Here is an 11,415-nt window from a genome sequence, read left to right as displayed (position 1 = left end):
TTCAAAAATGGGAGGACGGGGTGGATAGGAGAGCCGTAACTAGCTAATTTTGCACCTGAGGCAAGAATATAAAATCGTGCCCCCTCATGTTTATGTATTCATAGTAGTTATTTCATAGCAAAGGGGAGATATATTAATAAAATAATAACACTACATTTACTAGAGTTAGTCAGAGCTGTGGTGGTGGAAAGATACATCCCCAAACTGCTCCCCCTGGCTTAAACCTCACAATCAGGGGCTCGGGGAGTCACACTCAGGAACTGGAGGGGGCTAGGTGAGTGACACGCAGGGGCTAGGAGTCATTTAGGGGCAAAAGGAAACGAAGGGTGTCTCACTCAGGGGCTAGGAGTCACTTCCAGGCTGGAGAGAGCTAGGGGAGGCCCAGGGAACCCCACAGCTGGAAGTTGGCTGGGGCATGGTGCTCCAGCCAGCGGCACCAGCTGTGGGAATGCTGCTGGGGTCTGGGAGGACCCCATCTCCTGCAGAGGCTGGAAGCCAGCCAGGTGATCACTTGTGTGCTCCCTCCTTCTCAACCTTGGCCTCAGGCCCCTGGCTTACATGAGCTGGGTGCCACTCCTCAGGTGTGCAGTTCTCTGCCCTGCAGCTGAAATGGTTCTCGATGTAATTGATTGGCTTAACTGCCTGACTGCTGTTAATCCAATTAAGAAATTGAGAACCACTTCAGGAGTGTGAATGGCTTCTTAATAGCCACCCATGGAGCTCCCCAGCCCAGCCAGCAACCCTTTTGAAATGTAATGGCAACCCATGTTTGGGTCTCCTACATTTTCCACAAGCCTCTTGGGCGATGTTAAACACATCAGCAAAATTATAAAAACTAGGAAGAGAAGGAGTGGTTGGGAGAAGGTTCTTCTGCTCCTTTTGAGAAATGTACAGCTCCCTGGCCGAGGTGGGGTGAACTGTAAAAGCCCAAGGGAATGGACCCAAGAGGATGGCTTTGGTGCGGTTACACAGCTTTGAGCTATCACAGGAGTTCTCTGGCTGCTCCTCCTTGCTCCAATTTGCCAGCTAAGCAAAGGCTGTTGCTGCTGCCCCTGTTGTAAGTGCTTGGAAGAGGTCTTCCCATGCATTGCATTTCCCTTTAGATTCTGTGTGTTTTTAAAAAAATCTTATTGTGACCTTTTGTAAAGGCAAAATAAACATTAGCTCAGTTATCAGTAGAGCTGCCCTGGACGTAACAGAGATTTAGAACAATTGTGGGAGTGGTTTTGTGTGTGTATGTGTGTGTGTCTGTTTTCTGTTTGTTTTTAATTCTTTTATTTCAATGGATTTATCTCAGTGCATTCGACCATTCTGAATAAGGTTTCTCCACACAGCTCTTCCCTATACACCTGGCTCCTAACCTCACGCACACCCACACCTGTGCCCTACAATACCCATGCCAACACATTTTGTTCCAAACCAGCACTATTATCTACTCTTCTAATCCTTCCCCTTTCTCACCTCCTCCTCTGCCCTGGGAAATGGGGGTTTCCAGGCAGCTGGCTAAACCAGCTTTGCAGCTACTGAGTACCATCAGGGCAGTAGATCAGTACTTAGACAAGCCCAATGTACTCAAGAAGATGAAAAGCTGTTTGATAGGCCTGGGGGTGGGGAGAACAGCATCTGAGAAGCGGGTTTTGCCCACGAAAGCTGATGCTCCAAAATATCTGTTATTCTATAAGGTGCCACAAGACTTCGTGTTGTTATCAATTCTTGGTCACTGTTAGGGTGCTTTGCAAAAGTTGCATAAAGAGCCCAGACTCAGCTAAAGGTCCGGAGTGAGGTGTGTTGGCAGAGCTGCGTGTTTTGCACCTATCGATTAGCAGGTGGCACTGTTTGTTCACACTGATGCTTCGAACACAGCTCTGGGAGATGGAGGTAGGTTGCATTGTGGCCCATCCACTTCATACCCAGCTCAAGAAGTATGTCTACTTCCTGCCTAACTGCTCACCCAAAACTTATTATGGGTGGAAAAATCAGTTCAGTGCTTGTTGTCTCATGGTTCTGATTCAGGGGAAACCTATAACTGTGGGTGATTGTGACGCTGGAGGCATTTCAGCAAATGGAGAATGAGACATGATTTAAAGAAAACAAGTTACCCGTTCAGAGTCCCTAGGCAAAGAAATCTTCATACGTTCCAGCTTCCTTTCTGAGAGCAAGGTAGTTTTATTTGGGTTTGTCCTTGTGTCACTGCAAAAGCTGAATCTGAGTTCAGGTCAAATTTCAGTCCCAGAGCCACAAAGCATGTGTGAGGGTGTGTGCTCACACACACACACGTGCACACACGCTATCTCTGTTCAACACACAGTGCGACCTATGCAAGATGCCACCTTTCCTGGCAAACAACTTGACTCTAAGAATAACAGAGAGGAAGCCGTGCTAGTCTATACACTATTAAAACAAAAAGCAGTCAAGTAGCACTTTAAAGACTAGCAAAATAGTTTATTAGGTGAGCTTTCGTGGGACAGATGGTCTGAAGAAGCGGGTCTGTCCCACGAAAGCTCACCTAATAAACTATTTTGCTAGTCTTTAAAGTGCTACTTGACTGCTTTTTATCTTGACTCTAAGAGAGTGACCCCTAGCACGTCTCGAGCATACTACAGTCAGCTCACCTCTTGTTATCAGAAGAACCACGTGTGTCAAGCACCTGTTGTTTGTCAGTCCCTCAAGCCTCTCCCAAAGCAGATTTTACAGTTTACAGAAAATACACTAGACCAAAAGTCTGAGTAAGCCATGACCCAAAGGCAGATTTCTAAGACACTGACACCATTTCCTGAGTTGCCTGAGGCTCTCTTGACAGGAAATGAAGCAGTGGGTGGTCAGCTAACCTTGCAGACAATAACCAGTGTTCCAAGGTATCTGTGCATTTGGGTGACCATGCAGAAGAGAGTCAAATGCTGCCCAGCTGATCAGCAGAGCACCCACAGCTAGGTTTTTATTTCTGCTGGTGGTGCACTTTTGCACATTGGTGCACATAAAATTTATTCCACACGTCAATGTTAAAAAAAATCCACATGTGGATGGAAAAGATTAGTGGGAACATTGACAATAACTCAGACCTGAGTTATGAGCAGTTCTTGAGACAAAAATTAAGGGCCCAATCCTCCAGCTGTTCCATGAATAATGTGAGTTGTCCCATGGTAGCCAATGAGAGCTGGGGGATTCATCTGTTTGCAAACAGCTAGCAGCAAATGGTGGAGAACAGTGTTTCTGTGTGAGTTTGTCTTGGCCCGATTCTACTTTTTATAGGATTAGGGTCCAGAACAAGAAGACGATCTACTGAGGTAACACTAGACGTGACCTGAGATGGAGAATAGACAAAGATGGTTGCAAACAGCAGCTGCAAGATGTACGTCACCTTTGAGTGGGTATCTGGTGGGAGCTACACATGCGTGAAACTGTGTGACCAACCTTGAGCCAGAGAAGATCCAAGGATTAGAGGTGCTCCTTGAGATGGTGGAATTCAGATGAGGGTTTGATGGTATAATGCAGGAGACCAGAGAGTGGGAGGCACAGATAACTCCAGAATTGTGGACACTTACTGAACAAAAGGACCAGGAGGGTGAAATGCCAGAAGAGGCGGGTGATCCATGAAAGAACATTACTGTGAGGATAAGGCAGAGGAAGACAGCAGCTGGTGGTGGTGAAATTGCGAGATGGGTTTGCTGCCATGGGGTATGAGAAGGAGACACAAGCAGACAACGGGATGGTGAGGGAGCAAAGAAGGGAAGCCAGTCTCTGCAGAAGAGAATAAGACATAACTGGGGACCAAGGCCTATGGAAAAATGAGTACGATGTACAGTAGCAGTAGACAACCTGCAGCCCATGGGCTGCACACAGTCCATAAAGGTAATCTGATTGTGGGCTGGGATACATTTTTTCTGACATTGAACAACTGCCAGCTCCTCCCCTCCCCGCAGCTCCCAGTGGCTGTGATTCTGTTACCAGCCAATGGGAGCTGTGGGAAGTGGCAGCCAGCACCTCCCTGTGGCCCCTTCACATGCCAGCACCAACCCAACAGCTCTCATTGGCCAGTGAGATGGGGCAGTCACACCACAGTGGTGAACAAGGCGTAAAACAGCCCTGGGAGAAGGCTGTGGCAGCAGCCACTGAGGGAGGCTTGAGGCAGCCAGTCAGAGCCTGGCTAGGCTGTATAAAAGGGTGGCTGGGCCTGAGGGCGCTCAGATTCTCTGTAGCTGTGGAAGGAGAAGTGCTGAGCTGCTTGCTAGGGAAGTTGCCTGATCTAGAGCACTGCTGAGTAAGATGAAGGGCAGCTAGGGGAGCAATGGCCTGACTAGCTCCCAGACTGGGGTCTGAGGTGGTATTAGGGCTCCAGAGCTCAGCCAGGGGTAGGAATAGGCAGCAGGGCCACTCCCCTCTCCACTGATTATGAGAAGTGGTGAGTTCAGACTGCACTTTACCCTGAGGGACGAGGGCTGGATGAGGCAACGCAGTGGGTCACTGAGGTGAGTGATGATCTTAGGCGTAACAGGGTTCCCCCGAGAGGAAGGTGCCTGGCTGGGGGCGCTGTGGTTTGGGAGGGAAGTGGGTTCTGATGTGGTGGTGACTGAAAGGATAGGTCATAGCTGGTGAGAGAACACCAGGAGAGGCTGCTCCGAAGGGGAGAAGAGCTAGTTCCTGAAGTGGCCAGCAGGAGGCGCCGCGGCAGTAGGTTCAGCCTGCTCGAGCCAGCGATGGCCAACGGCAGCCACTGGGAGCTGTGAAAGCGGTGTCCAGGGAGGGTCAGCATCAGCAAAATGGTTTGTGGCCCACAATCAGATTACCTTGATGGGCTCCAGGTTGCCCACCACTGATGTGCAGGGTGGGCCTGAGCGGGCCATGGCCCACCCACTTTGCATCCAGGCCCACCCTCCATGGCTCTCCACAGACCCCAGTGCTTGTCCCACTCTGGTAGCTCACCCAGCAATCCAGCTGGGCATTGGGACTGGGTTGCCAGGGCTTTACTCCCACCCACCTGAATTCAGGCCCCCTCTGGCTACGCCACTGATGTACAGACAACTGGAAGGGCATAAAACAGATTCAGACCAACCCAGGGAGAGACAGGTCCATGTTACTCTCTGATGAATTCAGAGTGGGACAAGTGCAGAGCAGACCTATTAGGATGACCAGGGGAATGGAGAGCCACATTTAGGAAAAGTGACTGGAAGGGGAGGTGATTACTGTCACCCAAGAATGCTTGTGATACCACCTAGCACGTGGAACACAGGGGCACGGAAATTCCCTAGGTTCAGCACAAGGAATTGTATAATTCTCCCCCAACACCTTGTATTGCCCTGGTCATTATGCAATGTATGCACAGCGTCTCTATGAGGAATTACATATTTACACACATTAAAAATATGTTCACCTGGTCTGCCGGTAAAAGCAGGGGAATAAGGGGATTTCGAAAGGAGCGGGGCCCTTTCGAAAGCCTTCTAATGCTAATGAGGCGCTGAATATTCTATTCAGCGCCTCATTAGTAATCTTTGAAATGGCCACAGCCGAAGAGGTAAACAGTGGTCTGTTCTGGTACATTTGGGGGTGCAAAAAGACACCCTGGGCTTTTTCTGTAATCCACACACCTACTTGTGTCTCATTGACGCATATAGTTGCACCTAGCCCACTTACAGAGTGAAAGCGTGAGTGTCTTCTATAACCTCTGCTGAGAAGCAGCTGGCTTTTGGCTCAAGCTGTAGAGCTGCCTTCACTAAGCTCTAGAAGTTTCAGGTTCAAGTCTGCCTGAGGGTTACACTTCCATTTGTGAAGATGAGCTGTCTAGCAAGCTAGATTTGTGACAAGGGAGCATGACCCATCTTGTTGAGCATCCTGGAGAAAAAGTTGGGGAAAGCTATCTTGTAGGAGGAAGGGGAATGTCTTGTTACGTTTAAGCTCTAGAACATATACTATGATTTTTTTCTCTGTGAAACCATTCACATTCAGTATTTTTACTTACAAATACTTGAATCTGTTTTTCATAACCAACTTATTTTCGTCTCTCTCTCTTTCTCTCTCTTTCTCTTGCTATATGTTTCTAGATGTGGTGTGTTCTCTAAAGTGGGACTCCTGATCTGAATTTTTCAAGCTAGTGTGTACCATTTCTTGGCGGAATAACAGGTCTCAGAGATCTGGGAGCTCCCAGTGAACCAAGGACTGTGATCTCCAGGAGTATAGTCAGAGGACTAAGGGGTCAGTGGTGTGCTTATTGCTAAGCCATAGGACGAGATGGGGAATATATTTTGGCTCAGAAGCCACTGACCCACAGAACAATCAGTCAGAGGCCACATATGTGAGGAGCAAAAAAAAAGAAAACACCTTCACTGATGTGGCCCCTGACTGAGACACCTCACATCCCACATGCTCCAGCCTCATGCGCAGGGGATGGTTCCCCCACCCTGCTGTGGGCTGGATGGTGAGGTTGCAGGGGGAGACAAGAGCCTTAGAGCCAGATCTGGACTGCAGGTGGTGGGGGATTCACCATCCCTGCCATAGAGACAGTGTGAGGCCTGTGGAAGCATGAAAGGGAACATCAGTGCGGCCAGAGGCTGGTGATTACGGGGAGCTGATCAACAGCAGAATGGGACAGCTGTGTCATGCTCATGGCAGGTGGTTGTGAGGTGCCTCAGGGACCCCAGGAAATGACCCAATGTCTCTCTTTAAATACATCCAAGGCCAGGGGAAGGATAAACACCAGGGACACCGAAGAGCTATTTAAGATAAAGGGCAATGTTCACCCAAGAACAAGTGGATATAATTTGATCGTGAACCAGTTCAAGCTGGGAAGTAGAAGATGTCTAACCATCCAAGGAGTGAAGTTCTGTCACAGTCTCCCACTAGAAGCTGTGGGGGCAAACAATTTAATTAGTTCGGACAGAGAGCAGGACGAGTTTCTGGGGAGAATTGTGTGATGGTGACAGGCGGGACGGGGCAGAGCAGGGCTGGGCAGCCCTATGCATCCCATCTGAGTTACATCTCCTATTCCAACAGCTCATGTGCAGGGCTTCAGCTAGCTGTCTACAGGCATCCGGAAGAGAATCCTGACCCTTCCCAGTCTTATTTTTTCCAATCTGCCTTAGAAGCAGCTGGGGCAGTCATGACTGGAGAGGGGACATTGGACAGGGAGGGCCTGGCCTGTGGGGTGTTACTGAACGTTCTCACTGATGCTTGGCTGACTGGTTCTCGCTCACGTGCTCAGGGACCGGCTGATTGCCATATGCTGGGTTGGGAAGGAATTTGCCCCCTACTCAGTTTGGCAGGGATGGGTTTGCCTTCCCCTGCAACGTGTGTATGTGTGTGCTGGTCACTAGCCACTATATGGGCCTGAGATGCTGGTGCAACTGGTCCCCCTAACCTCTGCCAGGAGCACATACTACTCCAGTCTCCTATGGGCTGTGATATGCTGATCTCAGCCTGGGTGCTGGGTTTAATGTTCAGGTGTTGGTGGCCCATTGGAGGTCAGATTTGGTGGTCCCTTCTGGCCCGAAACACTATGATTGTGTAACAGAAATGTTCATTTCTGCACAAGGCTGGGGCTGGCGCCGACGGTTTTATTCCTCATATACCCCATCCCTTAGATCATTTCTCACTCTTGAAGAAGCAGCCAATAAATAAAATAATCAGACCAGGGAAGATTTCTTCCCAAGAAGTCTGCTCCACTGGGATTATATCCACTGGGTTCTAACAGGCAGCTGAGAACAGCAGCTCATCCGTGCATAAATGAATGGGTCCAACCAGGGACCATACCCCACAAGGTAGGTTAAAATGGAGGAATCCCAAATCAACCTGCTCAGTCTGAAGGTCCATCTCTAGTTTTGCTGGAGGCAGGCTTCTTCCTCCAGCATCTTTAGACATCCGTTTGTCCTCTACAGTCAGCGATGTCACCAGATGCTAGCCTTTTCCAGAGGCTCCACAGTTCTAACGCTGCTGTGACTTCTTTGGCACCATGGGTGGTGGCTGGATAGTCACCGTTTCGAGGTTTTGCTCGGGCTGGAATAGATTGACATAAGCAGATTAATGCCCTAATTCAGCTATGACACTGGAAAGATGTCACACTGCTATTTTTCCTGTGTTAGGTCAATCTGAGCTAATCTGAATAAGATTGGAGCCTCTTTGTGCTAGGAGCTGTACAAATCACTGGTTTGGGGAAGATGTAATGGACATGGTACCAGGCACACAAACAGATGGTTGGCTCCTTGTCTTGAAAGTGAACATTCTAACCAGAGTGTGCTGTAACAATCCTTAATTAGTACAGCCCCAGGAATATAAACTCCTGCTGTGCAGGCAATTGACATGCACTATAGAGTCCATTTGGATTGGTTTGGGGCAAGATAGAAAAATAGGTTCAGAGTGCCTTTAGGATTTTAAGCATTCAGAAAGGCACAACCGGTCTCCATCCGGGTTCTCAAGGGCACAAAAGCTTTATACTTTTAAAACACTGCTGCCAGATCACCTCTGTGGGAACCCCAAATATGGCACATAGACAACTGTCTGTTCAGTATATGCCACATGTCCCCCTCTGTGCATCATCCACAGAGCATAGGACTCTACTACTTGCTAGTGGTCTCTTTTCTTTAGGTCAGGCTGTAGGGGCTGATGCTTTCTGCAATAGGGGCTGGGAGTTCAAACCAGTATTATTTTAAACTCAGTGCTGGGACAGATGCCCAGGAGAGATTCAGGCATAGCCCAGTGATTAGTGGAGCACCCAAAACCACCCATAATGCGTATCATGTTTCTATTGGTGGCACCCATCTGTACATGCCTTGGTGCACATAATAAAATTTATTCTGCCCATGGATGGAAAAAATTAGAGGACCACTGAAACTCCAGACATAATTCCACATTCTGATTTGGCAAAAATACTGTGGTTCCCCAATGACAAACTCTTTAGCTGGGAGGATGAGTTCCAAGAGTGCTGAATGGTCACTCTGAGTGCTAAGTGGCTTTGAATCAGGAAGGACCCAGACAGGGGGCAGGGAAAAGAAGGAGTAGAAGGCAGATAAGTCATAGAGAGCAGGAGTGCACAGGGTTGGGAAAGTCCCAGGTTGGAAAAGCAACACCCACGGAGGGAAGAAGGTGCATGGGCACCATGCCTGAGGAGTACCTTTTGGAGGTGGAAGAGGCACTTTTCATAATCTTCAGCAGTGCAGCAGGAGATCAGGATCGGCTCTGTCAGGTTTCCTGCCAAAACAGCAGCATAGTATGTGGGAATATCTTGATGTGGGAATGGTACACCCCCCCAGTTTCTTCCTGGCCCATGTATTAGCTTACCCTTGGAGAAGGCACAAGAGTCCAGCTGCATTCCAGGAGGCAAAGGCTTAACCTCCCCTCCCCAACCCCAACTCCTGCTCAGCCCTCTGGCAGCAGGTGTACAGTGTGGTGTGATGAGCCAGGGCTGGAGCAGATGGGCCAATCAGGGAACAGAGAAGACTATAAAAGCCTGATAGAAAGCAAGGGAGAGAGTGACTGTCTTGGGGGAGGGAATGTAGGGGTAGTGGGCAGGCTGGATGCTGAGCAGAGGGATGTGGATGGGAGAGGGAGCTGGTTTTATGTAGCAAGAGATTTTGTGGTGGAGAAGAGCCAGGGCTCAGCCAGTGACCCTGAAGAGGATTATTTAGTGAGACCTGCTGAAGTCCCATTAGCTTACCACAGCCCGTCCTGCCTAATGCCCTCACACAAGGCTGTGTTATCACAGGTCAATACCAAACAGTCTGTGAAGAGACAGCTGATTCTACTGCAATGCAAAAATTCTCATAGCACAATCTGTCTTCCCAGATCTCCCTGATCCTCAGTCTGTGGCATACCTGTGATCTCAAATTCCAGCCTCCCCAGCACAGCAGACTTCTCTCTCGCCTGAATCCCGGCTAGAGGGAGTTTGCCCTCGAAAGAGAAAATAAAGAGTGAAGTTACAGGCACAGGGTTGCATCCTTAAATGAGCCCCCTCATGGTGTATCTGTGTTATAGAAGCTGCTTCTACTCAGTCAGAGCAGATGGCTGTATAGGCCTCACATATTTTGTATGTTTGCCAAATATGGATATTTAGGACCCAGCCTCGTCCTTAGATCCCCTTTATGTCATTTTTATTGCATGAGGAGCAAAAGATGCAGCAATGGTCTTATACTTGCATGCGGCTCCTTGAAATGGAACTGCCTCAGCTTTTGCGGTGCTGTTGTAGCAGGGTTGTTCCCAGGGTATTAGAGAGACAAAGCAAGTGAAAAGTGGGTTGTGTAACAGATATCAGCTGCCCCCCCCCCGCCCCCGGTCATGCTCAGTTTCTGTTACTTAGTGGGACAGAGGCCAGCCCATGTGGTGATGGCCTTGAAGTTTAGGAGGTGAAGTTCCCTCAAGGCTTGTGGTGTTTAGCTCTGAGCCAGGGTGAAATGGAGAGCAGAGGCTATTTGATACAATACCACACTGATTTTTAAGGACTTAAACAGAGCCTTGCTAGGAGTTGCCAAGCCCTGGAGTCAGAAGAGAAAGGGGTCTGAAGTTAACAAGTCCATTGCTCCAGGATTTCCCAGCTGAATGTTTAAATATCCCAAGCACAGGGGTTTCCACATTTGAGAGATTTCACCACCCTCATTGTAAAGACATATTTCCTGATATTCAGCTCAAGTTTTCCTTAGCTCAGCTTCATTCTATAGCTCTCCTTTAGTCCTCCCTGGGCCGCCCTAATCATCATCTCCCCTTCCTTGTTGCTGACACCCTTCCAACACCTGTAGGGTTGTTCTTGGATTCCCCCACCTCAGCTCTCATTTAACCACACGCTATAGGCCCAGTGACCTTTCTTCTGCAGTCAGTCGTCCTGCCTCAATGTTTACCTCATACACAATGCCTGTTCTCTCACTGTTTACGGAGAGGAAAACCAGATCATCAGGAAACAGCACCAGCAGCCTCTCTACAAATTCCTGCAGAGAGAGAGAGAGGGGCACATAGTGCAGATTGGAGACAAGAAAGTCATTAACTTTTACCTAATAGGGCAGTCTTAGCTTGGAGGCTGGATGGTCAGATGGAAGTAGAGAGAGACCCTAACTTATAGGGCTGCTTTCAAGCATTTAATCATCCTAATCATGCACTGTACAAGCCGGTATTTTCCTTTGGTTTGTGATAGCTACAATAGAAAACATTTAACACTCATCATGGCATGCAAACTGCTTCAGCCACTAGGTGGCAGAATGTACACAATGCCTCATTAAAGCTAATCTTAGCTATTCCTTCCAGAGCAGGGTTTCTCAACTTTTTTTTTTAAAGTACCGCTTTTCTAAAATATATCCCCAAACGTCTCTCATGTACCGCTAAGGATATGCATACAACCAATTGAGAAACATGATCCTAAGGTAATCTGAGGTCTTGAAACACGTGCCATTCAACCCTTCCAGATTACAGTACCCTTTTCAGGAGTCAGATAAATTTGGTGTGCCC

At 48.5% G+C, this 11,415-nt stretch overlaps 1 long non-coding RNA gene across 2 annotated transcripts; it reads right to left on the bottom strand.

Annotated features, from left to right (window-relative positions):
* Positions 1–6,735: 6,735 nt before the first annotated feature.
* LOC142001046 (uncharacterized) lies at positions 6,736–11,103 on the bottom strand. Of its 2 annotated transcripts, XR_012642380.1 has the most exons (5): positions 10,815–11,103; positions 9,798–9,873; positions 9,098–9,174; positions 7,780–7,983; positions 6,736–6,837 (listed from the first exon to the last, which is right to left on the bottom strand). It is a non-coding gene; the product is annotated as an uncharacterized LOC142001046 (long non-coding RNA). The 2 variants fall into 2 exon arrangements; XR_012642379.1 differs by lacking the exon at positions 6,736–6,837 and having other exon boundaries at positions 6,885–7,983.
* Positions 11,104–11,415: the final 312 nt, after the last annotated feature.

This window comes from Carettochelys insculpta, chromosome 23 (assembly GCF_033958435.1).
Source record: "Carettochelys insculpta isolate YL-2023 chromosome 23, ASM3395843v1, whole genome shotgun sequence".
Lineage (NCBI taxonomy): Eukaryota > Metazoa > Chordata > Testudines > Carettochelyidae > Carettochelys > Carettochelys insculpta.
This window is presented reverse-complemented; position numbering and strand designations above follow the sequence as displayed.